Below are 12,810 nucleotides of genomic sequence, written 5' to 3'. Positions count from 1 at the left end.
TCAAGGAATATGGTAAGCACAATTGAGTTAGTTCCTAAATCCTTTAAGCCCTTAAAATTATGTCATGGCCGAAACTTACAAGTACTCATTTAGGTTTTTAAGCAAGCATACAAGCATGTGAACTTACTCTAACATCATGTATAAATTTATAAATGGCATCATACAAGTGGTCATGGCCGAAACTTCCCTTAGCATCAATTTAGGTCACTAACAATATATAGCATGTGAATTTTTAGCTTTCTACATTTCATATTCCATGGAGAGTGACATGAGAATGTTCAATGTAAGTTCTAGGGTTTCTAAGGCATGTATCCTTTCATGGCCGAGACTTTAAGGTGTCCATTTGAATCATAGTTAAATATATAAGCATGTGAACACAATCAACATGTTATCTCAATTTCATAAGAAGCATCTTTAACACATGAGGTCTAAATTTTAAGGTTTCTAGGTCTTTAAACCCTACATGGCCGAACCTCATCAAGCATGGAATTTGTTCAAATGGCATAAAAGCATAGAAAGTCATAACACATTTCATAACATGTATAAAAGTCAAGCACTATAAGCATACATTTAAATTGTGTCTTAGGTTTCCTAGGTTTTTCCTTTCTTTATCTCATAGCATATGTTTGGCCGAAACCTTCCAAGTCTTTAAACTAGGTTTTAGGTGGCCTAAAGTATGGAAAACCTAAACAAGTTTTATGGCAAAAACATCAAAGGAACTATACATATAAGTTTGGTTCACAAACAAGCTAGGACCCTTGTGGTCATAATTATCATATATCATGCAACCAATTTTCCTATACTCTAATTAAGCATGGGAGCATCAAACAACTTTCATATCTTATTGTCATGGAGGTTTTGAGCATGTTAAAAAAAATCTGTTTAAGCTATTCTAAACCATCCACCTTACCATGGCCGAAACATTAAAAGTGATGTTCATGAGTTTCTATCAACATACAAGCATGCAACTCTTTAAGAAACTCTATATTCTATCATATAAACATGGTGAGTTTAAATTCAAAGTCTTCCTAACCCTAAACCCTTCCTTGGCCAAAACTTGTGAGTGGGGTACTTTTGGTTCCAAGTAACCTTCAAGTATGAAAACAATAATGGATCCTTAACCATTTATTTAGAGGGTTTTGTGCAAGTTAGGTAAACAAATAAATTCCCTAGCCCTTATAAAACCTTTTTGGCCGAAACTCTAGGGTTAGGTACATCTCTAATCCAGCATCACATATATATAAAAATATGAGAGAAAACCTTCTTACAAAGCATAGAAAAATTATCATGAATCAAGGCTTATATTAAACATTCCTAGGATCAACAAGTCCTTTCTTTGGCCGAATTTTCACAACTTTGTTTCTAGGTTTTAAAATCCTCATAAAATCCAAAAACACATTAAAACCACTTGTACCACAGGTGAGGGGATACTTACTTCCTTTTCGCTTGTGGTTCTAAAGTGTGGTGATGGAAGAAAGGGTCTCTTCTTCTTGTTCTCCTCCTTTGATTTCCCCTAGTAGCCTTCCTTGTATCCTAGGAGGAACCTTGTTTTGGGGGCCGAAAATGGAGGAGAGGGGGCTGAGGCTCTCGGTGGTGGAGAGGAGAGAATGAGAGAAATGAGAGAAAAATAAAATCTTCTCTTTACATGCTCCCTTTTATGTTAAGGGGGAAGAGGTAGCAAAATTGGTTTTTGCTTTCCTTCTCCCTTAGCCCCTTTTTTTTTCTTCTTTTTTTTTTAATTTATTTATTTGTTCTCATCATTCATGATAAAACAAGGGGGAATGAATCCCCTTAATTGTCCTCTTTAAGTCACGGCAAAGGGAGAGGGAGAGGAAGAGGGAGAGAAAAGAAGGAAGGCAAGTTGCCTTTCTCTTGCTCTTTTCTTGCTTTCTTTTGGCTAGCTTTTACTCTCATCCTTATCATGAGTTTCCCTCCTTTGCTATCAATATATCATTCCTATCCCAACTGGTTATTACCCATTAATCCTATCATTTACATCATGAGAGGTTCAAGGTTCAATCCTTGACCACTCCCTATTTTTATTTATTTTTATTTCTTTTTGGTTCAACATTCTACTAATATTTTTCTAAGGCAAATTCATCATTCTCATATTTATCTTAAAAGCTTAGTGGGTGTTACACTAAGTATAATAACGTCCTTGAGTAGAATGTTCTTACCTATATCAATCGATTGATTGAATCGATAGTGAGATGATATAGGGAACACTACTCTTTATCATTCCTAGTCGAGTATTAACATTCTGGGACAATGTTAATGCAATAAGACTAGCATGTAGGTCAACTCGATGACTTGATCTCATAAGTCATGGATCTAGAGATATCAAGTTGATACATGGGTATACATTAGAGAATGTATACTGAATGACCCGCCATGAGAAAGTATCATGGATCGTTTTATGAGTGTCATATACTTTCTCATGTGACTATTAGTATGACTACTAGTCCTTAGACCTGAAGTCACCATGGTTCCCTACATAAGGAGTTATGTACTTTGGTTTCGTCAAACGTCACCCGTAATTGGGTGGACTATAAAGGCGATTACTGGGTATGTAACGAATTTTGCAGAGGGATGTGAGTGATGTAGATGGGATCTATCCCTCCTATATGATGGGAGAGACATCAGGATTCTTGATAGAGTGAGACCACGAAGTGCATGACCATGCCCAAATGAGTCAATATGAGATATTGAGCTCATTTGATTTAGTGAGTCTACTTGGAGTTCAAGATTTAGTTTGATCAGAGGATGACACGGTCTATGCCTCACATTCATCAATCTAGATGTCTAGGATAGAAGGACACTTGTCATATATTGTGAGGAGTCACAATTAGTAGTCACAAGGTGATGTTGGATCTCAACATTCTTGTAACCTGGGTAGTAATGATGTGTTGCTAGATACCGCTCATTACATATGCTCCTAATTGGGTTTAGGGGCATTGCCAACGTTACAAGAACCTATAGGGTCACACACTAAGGACAATTAGATGGAGATTAGGTTCATATGATGAACCAAGAGGATTAGATTCATTTGATGAATCAAATTGGATTAAGAGTAATCCTAATTAGGCTAACTTGAGTTGGACTCAAGTTGATTCATGTATTCAATGAGTCTAATTTAGATTATGATTCATTAGATCAACTTAATTTAATGAATTAGATTCATTATATTAAGTTGGCTTGAATCAAATGGTTAGATTAGATCAACCATGGAAGAGATTTGGTCAAGTTTGACTTGACTTGAGAGGAAGATAAAAAGTCAAGTTTGACTTGACTTTATGCCACCTCATTGGTGAGTTGGCATTGATGTGGACTAATGATGTTACTCCACATCATCATGGGGTGCCACCTCATGGAAGTTACAAAGCCATTCTCTTTAATGACTTTACATTAATTGCTCTTAATGCAAAATTTGGGGGTTACACTTGGGAAGTGGCCGGCCACTTTTGAATGAGAAGAGAATTCATTTTTCTCATTCAAGTGCATTCACATCTTCTTCCTCTTGGAGCTCTCTCTTCTCCCTCTCCTCCTCTCTTGGCTGAATAAGACAAGGTGCTAGCACACCTTTGTTTGATCTTCTCCATCAAGGATTGTTCGTGTGGATACTTCTAGAGGACCGTACGCTTGACGGTCTAGAGATCCGGCACCTTGGACGAGCGGGATTCGCGAAGGGCGCGCTTCAAAGGTATAACCTTTTCTTCATGTAGATCTAGAAGTAGATCTAAGTAGAAACTTGTACATGTAAATTTTTGAAATCTATCCTTCGCACGAGATCCAATGGCATGGGTGATTCGGGGATTCCGCGACGCGAAAACGCGGTTTTCGCGGCCCGAAAAACCCAACATTAGGTTAGGTTCTAAGTTTCCTAGGCCCTTAAACATGTTGTGGCCGAGACTTGTAAGGCTTGAATCTAGGGTTCAAGTGTCATAAAAGCAAGAGAACCCTAAACAAATTTCATAGCAATTATTTCAAGGAACAACATGAGCATAATTAGGTTAGGTGCTAAGTTTCCTAGGCCTTTAAACATGTTGTGGCCGAAACTTGTAAGACTTAAAACTAGGGTTCAAGTGTCATAAAAAGCATGAGAACCCTAAACAAATTTCATAGCAATTATTTCAAGGAACAACATGAGCATGTCATATTAATTTCATAACTTGTCTTAAGGAGGATCATGGCATAATTAGTTTAGGTTTAACAATTTTTCTAGGCTCCTAGTCATATCATGGCCGAATACATATGAGCATGGAATGAAGTTTAATCATCATATAGGCATGAGCATATTATGTTAACAACTTCCTCATCATGAGGCACATATCATAAACAAAAATAAGAAACATGCTTAGTTTGAGTCTTAACTTACCTATTTCCTTTGTTCATGTTTGGCAGAGAGTCTAGGGGTATGACTCTAAGTTCTAACCAACATTCTAACATATGAACATTAGATAAATCCCTACCATAAAATACATGTTACAAGAAGCATATTGAGCATGTCAAAATTTAGGTCTTTACATTTCCTAGATCTTTCTTTTTGGTCTTGTCTTGGCCGAAATTTTCATGAAGGTATCCTTGGTTTTTAGGCAACCAAATCTCATAGAAAAAATACACAAGCTATTGTACCACAGGTGAGGGAAACTTACCTCCTTTCGCTTGTGGTTTTTCTTAAGGAAAAAGATATCCTAAGTGTCAAGGAAGGAGAAAGCTTCTTCTTCTTCTTGTACCTCCTTTTGCTTCTTTTGCTTGGAAGGGATAGAACTTGAAGGCTTCTTCTCGAAATTTAGTTTTCTTGGAGAGGAACTTAGCTTAGCTTTTGGAATAAGGAGAGGGAAAGGCTCTTGGTTTCGGTGAAGAATGAGGAAGGAGAAAGGAGGAAGAAAAAAGAATTTAATCTCTTATTTTTCTTCACCCAATCTATTTATTTCTTTGCCAATGAAACATGTCTTCATTCATTCCCTCAACTCCTCTTTTCCCCCACTCCTTTAATTCCCACGAAAAATAGAGAGAGGGAGGGAAGTAGGCAATTTACCTTTTGCTTGCTTCTTCTCTTAACCAAGAGGAAGAGGAGGTAAGCCACTTGGTTTTCTCTTGCTCTTTTGCTTAGTTTTCTTTTTTTTCTTCTCATCTTTAACTAAATTTTCATTCCTTTATATCCAAATATTATTCATTATTCTAGTGGTTATCATATATCAATTTATCTCCATTATTTGTGGGAGGTTCAAGGTTCAATCCTTGACCTCACCTCTTCTTATTCTATTTTTGGTTTCTATTTTCCCTTTTCTCTTATCCTTTTTATTTCTATGCTCTAAAGAAAATAATACCCATATGCTTATCTTATAATTTCGTGGGTGTTACAGTACCCCATACCTCATAGAAAGTTCGTCCTCGAACTTAGAATAACGATGTCAAGTGGTACCGGACTTCCGACTGAGTGCATCGGCCACCTTGTTCGCTTTCCCGGGATGATAAAAGATTTCGCAATCGTAATCCTTGACTAGCTCGAGCCATCTACGTTGTCTCATATTTAGGTCTTTCTGTGTGAAGAAATATTTCAAACTCTGGTGGTCTGTATAAATCCTGCACTGGGCTCCATATAAGTAATGCCTCCATGTTTTTAGAGCGAAGACCACCGCTGCTAGTTCTAAGTCATGAATGGGGTAATTTCATTCATGCTCTTTGAGTTGTCTAGAGGCATAGGTGATGACTTTGCTGTCTTGCATCAGTACAGCTCCAAGTCCTAGTAAGGAAGCATCGCTATACATATCAAAGCCTTTGTCACTTTCCGGAAGAGTAAGGATCGGAGCACTGGTCAGTCTCCGTTTCAGTTCCGTAAAACTCTTCTTGCAGTCGTTCGTCCATTCATACTTTTTGTTTTTCTTGGTGAGATTCGTCATAAGGGCCGCAATTTTGGAGAAATCCTCTACGAACTTCCTGTAGTAGCCCGCTAATCCCAGAAAACTTCTGATTTCGCTGGCATTCTTTGGCCTATTCCAGTTACTTACGGCTTCAATCTTGCTTGGATCTACCATGACTCCATCCTTGGAGATGACATGACCCAAGAATATTACTCGGTCTAGCCAGAACTCGCATTTGGAGAACTTTGCATATAGTTATTTTTCTCGGAGGATCTGCAGTACAATATTCAGATGTTCGTCATGTTCTTCCTGGGTTCTTGAGTAGATGAGAATATCGTCAATGAAGATGATCACACATTTATCGAGATATGCCGCAAATACCCGATTCATCAAATCCATGAACACAGCAAGGGCATTTGTCACTCCGAAGGGCATAACTACGAACTCATAGTGTCCGTATCTTGTTCGAAAGGTTGTCTTTGGTATATCATCTTGTTTCACTTTCACTTGATGATAGTCGGACCTTAGGTCAATCTTCGAGAAGACAGTTGTTCCATTCAATTGGTCGAACAGATCGTCGATCCGTGGAAGAGGGTATCTGTTCTTGATCGTCGCGTTGTTCAGCGCCCGATAGACTATACACATTCGCATAGACCCATCCTTTTTTTTTTACAAACAGTACCGGAGCTCCCCATGGAGAGTGACTAGGGCGAATAAGTCCCTTGTCGAGTAACTCCCGTAGTTGTTCTTGAAGTTCCTTCAACTCAGTCGGCGCCATCCGGTAAGGTGCTTTAGAGATTGGTTTAGTACCAGGAACTAATTCAATTATAAATTCTATTTCTCTATCAGGGGATAATCCCGGTAGTTCATCAGGAAATACTTCTGGATAGTTGCATACCACCCTGACCTCTTCTAGCTTCTGGCCCCCGGTTTGACTTGTATCAACCACGTGCGCTAGAAATCCAGTACATCCTTTGTCTAACATCCTCTGGGCCTTTACAACTGATAAGGATCTTTCAGTTTCTTTCCCAGATTCCCCAAAAAATTCAAACATCGGTTCAGCTTCAGGTCGGAAGACTACCTTTCTCTTACGGCACTCGATTGAGGCGCCGTACTTGCTCAGGAAGTCCATGCCCAGTCTAATATCATAATCCCGCATGTCGAGTACTATCAGATTGCAGTAGAGTTCCTTGTCTACGATTCGGATAGGTACGGCCCGCAGCATATGATCCGATGGCATAACTTCCCCGGATGGTAGGGTTATCAAGAACGTGCCTTTTAGTGTTTGGGGTGGCATGTCTAATTTCTTTGTAAATGGTGCTGAGACGAACGAGTGTATCGCCCCAGTATCAAATAATACTAAAGCATACTGACTGAAAATAGGCAGTTGACCTGTAACGACTGTAGAGGCGCTCGCCACATCTTCTTTAGTAAGCGAGAAAACCCTGGCGTTCGTTGTAGTTGGTGGGGCTTCCAGTCTCCCTTGGCAAATTGGTGTTCCTTCAATAGTAGCTTGCATCTAATGTAGTTGTGAGGGGGTACTCTTGTTCTGGTTGTTCTGCTGGGGTGGTGCCTGAACCCGGTTAGTGCAATCTCTGGCCAGATGTCCTTCCCCTCTGCAATTATAGCATCTTCTTGTACCCTTGTGACATACTCCGAAATGCATCTTTCCGTAAATAGTGCACTGGGGGTATTTCGGTTGCTTATTCACTGAGCCACTTTTAGTATTGTCCCATTGTTTCCTTTTTCCTGTAGAGGCCCCTTTCCAGCTTGTTTTGTTACCTGAGGGTCTCTGTCCTTCTGTTCGGGCCTAACTCTTATTCTCGTTCATCGCTTTCTGATAATGTTCTATGATTAGGGCACTGCTAACCAATTCCTCTATAGTCTGGGGTCTATTAATTCCGCCGGCCACGTTCAGTGCTATCTCGGGTCGAAGCATCTTCAGCATCAGTCTGACCCTTTCTCTTTCTATGTGAACTAACTCTGGACATAGGCATGCCAGACGGTTGAAGCGCTTTACTGCTTCGTTCACTGATAGGTCACCTTGCCGAAACTCGGTGAACTCGTCGTAATGTTGGTTCGTCACTTGCATATGGAAGAACTCTTCGAAGAACTCTGTCTCGAAGTCCGTCCAGTTCATCAGATTAATCTGTCTCTTTGCCTTTCCTCTTTCCCACCACATCCTTGCGTCTCCGGAAAAGCAGAATGATACACATTTGATCTTTTCCGATATGGGCCAGTCCAGTAATTCCACTATGCTTTCCACTGTCTTGAATCAGGCCTGAGCGTCCCATGGCTCGCAAGTACCTGAGAAGTTTTCCGGCTTCAGCCTTAGCCACTGTATCAAGTAGGTCTCCTGTCGGACCACTGGGACAGGGGCTATCGGTGGTACTGGTGCAACTACTGGAATGACGGGCGCTGCATTCTGATTCACTGGTGGGGTGGCAGGATTTCCTTGCTGACCCATCAAAGTCGTGATCAGCTGTTGTTGTTCCGTGATATGACGCTGGAGGTCGGTAACTACCTGAGTCAGATCTGGTGGAGTTGCTGTCTCGTATGTTCGGGTAGTACGTCTCCTAGCCATGCTTATCTTCATTAAATGACAATAAATTATCGTTATTTCTATCCAAGCTAACATAAGATCGTTATTATTCTTATCCTACCATCATGCATACCTAAACTAGAACTGTGACTTATCAAAAAAAAATAATAATAAGTAAACATGCATAATATGAAAGCATCATAGAAGAATTAATTTAAGCATATAGATTCTTACTTGGAGCGGCAGGATGGAGGCTTAACATGTGTGTAGTGAAAAGGTTAAACCTGGCTCTGATACCAAACTGTAACGCCCCGCCCCTTCCTGCTCAAGCTGACGGGGGTTACTTATCTTTTCTTCTTAAAACAGCGGAAGTCGTATCTATAGTATAATTTTTTTTAAAAAAAAAATTATTTACTTTTCAAATCATCATCACTAACTACCTATCATATGAGTCACATAACATGCTTAACATAAATTTAAAACCATAATACCAAAGAGCATGATGAAATGTCATGGATTCATAAAAGAACGACATAAATATAATTCTTATTAACTAGAAGCAGGTCTTTCTCTTTAGCCGAGTCACTACTACACACGTCCTTCTTGCCCCCTCCTGCTGCTCCCTTAGTACATCCATTCTTTGCCCTTATCTGTGGTACAAGGAAAGTAAGCTGTGAGCACCAAGGCTAAGTAAGATCCTTTCCTACTCACAAAAACCGTATAGCATAACTAAATCTCCAAGGCATAAATCATAAAGACAACTCATCATATCATGTATAGAAGCATCATATCATAACATAATCGAAAGGTATCATGGAATATCATAACATGCATCCTAGCATAACATAATCATAATCATAGCATATCGTAACATGATCATAAAGTTCATCCTAACATAACATAATATAATTATAAGCATTATAGCATATCATAATATAATCATAAAGTGCATCCTAGCATATCATAATCATGATCATAGCATATCATAACCTAATCATAAAGTTCATCCTAATATAACATGTCATAATCATAAGCATCATGGTATATCGTAACATAATTATAAAGTGTTATGCGAGATGACTTTCAAAAACATGATTCATGCAATAATATATGCAACATGTCCTTTGAAAACTTATTACATACATACTTAAACATAATCATAACATGATTAGGGCCCCGGACTGTACCACATATATAAATGCGCGCATCCTATGTAGGTCCAAGGTAGCAAGTCTTGAACCCTACAAGGCATACATACTAGGCCCGTTTCTTAGTCCATCGACCTAGGGGCACTTAGGAGCCCATCCCTAACGAGGCCCGTTTCTTAATCCATCGACCCCGGGGCGCTTATGGAGCTCACCCTTGGTACAAGTCATATAAAGTAAAGTAGTATGTCATACATATCATGGTTCTTAATATTTCATGCACATCATATTTCTTATCATATCATACCATACAGAATTTGGGCACACAGCTCATCATAATGGTATGTAAAATTTGGGCACACAGTACATCATAATTACATGCATAATTTGGGCACACAGCTCATCATAAACAGCATGCATAATTTGGGCACACAGCTCATCATCATAACACGCAGCATAGCATAAGGGTTACCATCATACATAGATCATAAGTGTACATAATTAAACATAGAAGCATAACAAGCTCTTACCACATTATAAACATTTCATGTGAGATACATGGGAAATCATATTTAGATTTCTAACCCTAATGTCATGTAATGGCCGAAACATATAGATGTGACTTAGGTTAGAAATCAACATACAAGCATGTGAACCCTAAAACCAATATCATATCATATACCATAAGGAAACATCATAAGCATGCTTTAGGTTAGGTTCTAGGTTTCCTAAGCTTATAAATCTTATAATGGCCGAATCTTATCAATCATTACATTGGGTTAAAAACAGCATTCAAGCATGTGAAACCTAAGCAAATGTTACAAGGAACATCATGAGCATAGTTAGGTTAGGTTCCAAGTTTCCTAGGCCCTTAAACTTGTTGTGGCCGAAACCTTTAAGGCTTGGAGCTAGGTTTCAAGTGTCATAAAAACATGGAAACCTTAAACAAATTTCATAGCAATTATTACAAAGAACATCATGAGCATAATTAGGTTAGGTTCCAAGTTTCCTAGGCCCTTAAACTTGTTGTGGCCGAAACCCTTAAGGCTTGGAACTAGGTTTCAAGTGTCCTAAAATCATGGAAACCCTAAACCAATTTCATAGCAATTATTACAAGGAACATCATGAGCATAATTAGGTTAAGTTCTAAATTTCCTAGGCCCTTAAACATGTTGTGGCCGAGACTTGTAAGGCTTGAATCTAGGGTTCAAGTGTCCTAAAAGCATGAGAACCCTAAACAAATTTCATAGCAATTATTTCAAGGAACAACATGAGCATAATTAGGTTAGGTTTAAGTTTCCTAGGCCCTTAAACATGTTGTGGCCGAGACTTGTAAGGCTTGAATCTAGGGTTCAAGTGTCATAAAAGCATGAGAACCCTAAACAAATTTCATAGCAATTATTTCAAGGAACATGAGCATAATTAGGTTAGGTGCTAAGTTTCCTAGTCCTTTAAACATGTTGTGGGTGAAACTTGTAAGACTTAAAACTAGGGTTCAAGTGTTATAAAAAGCATGAGAACCCTAAACAAATTTCATAGCAATTATTTCAAGGAACAACATGAGCATGTCATATTAATTTCATAACTTGTCTTAAGGAGGATCATGGCATAATTAGTTTAGGTTTAATAATTTTTCTAGGCCCCTAGTCATATCATGGCCGAATACATATGAGCATGGAATGAAGTTTAATCATCATATAGGCATGAGCATATTATGTTAACAACTTCCTCATCATGAGGCACATATCATAAACAAAAATAAGAAACATGCTTGGTTTGAGTCTTAACTTACCTATTTCCTTTGTTAATGTTTGGCCGAGAGTCTAGGGGTATGACTCTAAGTTCTAACCAACATTCTAGCATATGAACATTAGATAAATCCCTACCATAAAATACATGTTACAAGAAGCATATTGAGCATGTCAAAATTTAGGTCTTTACATTTCCTAGATCTTTCTTTTTGGTCTTGTCTTGGCCGAAATTTTCATGAAGGTATCCTAGGTTTTTAGGCAACCAAATCTCATAGAAAAAATACACAAGCTATTGTACCACAGGTGAGGGAAACTTACCTACTTTCGCTTGTGGTTTTTCTTAAGGAAAAAGATATCCTAAGTGCCAAGGAAGGAGAAAGCTTCTTCTTCTTGTACCTCCTTTTGCTTCTTTTGCTTGGAAGGGATAGAACTTGAAGGCTTCTTCTCGAAATTTAGTTTTCTTGGAGAGGAACTTAGCTTAGCTTTTGGAATAAGGAGAGGGAAAGGCTCTTGGTTTCGGTGAAGAATGAGGAAGGAGAAAGAAGGAGGAAGAAAAAGGAATTTAATCTCTTGTTTTTCTTCTCCCAATCTATTTATTCCTTTGCCAATGAAACATGTCTTCATTCATTCCCTCAACTCCTCTTTTCCCCCACTCCTTTAATTCCCACGAAAAATAGAGAGAGGGAGGGAAGTAGGCAATTTACCTTTTGCTTGCTTCTTCTCTTAACCAAGAGGAAGAGGAGGTAAGCCACTTGGTTTTCTCTTACTCTTTTGCTTAGTTTTCTTTTATTTTCTTCTCATCTTTAACTAAATTTTCATTCCTTTCTATCCAAATATTATTCATTATTCTAGTGGTTATCATATATTAATTTATCTCCATTATTTGTTGGAGGTTCAAGGTTCAATCTTTGACCTCACCTCTTCTTATTCTATTTTTGGTTTCTATTTTCCCTTTTCTTTTATCCTTTTTATTTCTATGCTCTAAAGAAAATAATACCCATATACTTATCTTATAATTTCGTGGGTGTTACAGCTTTTCACTGCCCTGGATTAACAACCTCCTTGGTTGTAACCAGATTAAATTCCTGTTTCTGTTTTTAATCTTCTGTCTTTATTATTTTATTACTGCATTTATTCTGAGTTGAAATCCCCGGAGGGTATTTTTATTTTTGTTTTCAGCAATTCACCCCCCTCTTGTCGGTCTCCGTTGCACCAACAAGTGGTATCAGAACCTGATCGCCTCAGAAGGACTAACCGCCAACTGAAGCACTACGATCAAGACGATGGCCGGAGCGAACATCCATCCCCCGAAGTTCGACGGAGACTTCGCCACTTGGAAGCGCAAAATGGAGATATTTTTTAAAACAGATTTTGATATTCTTATTACAATGAAATATGGTTTTGCAGCGCCGAAAGACAAAGAAGAAACACATGGAGCAAGAAGGAGCAAGCCGATTTCGTCGCCAACGGAAAGGAAGAGTTCCACCTGCTCAGTGTGCTGCCGCCGC

The sequence above is a fragment of the Zingiber officinale genome, chromosome 9A, assembly GCF_018446385.1.
Source record: "Zingiber officinale cultivar Zhangliang chromosome 9A, Zo_v1.1, whole genome shotgun sequence".
In the NCBI taxonomy this organism is placed as follows: Eukaryota; Viridiplantae; Streptophyta; class Magnoliopsida; order Zingiberales; family Zingiberaceae; genus Zingiber; species Zingiber officinale.
This window is presented reverse-complemented; position numbering follows the sequence as displayed.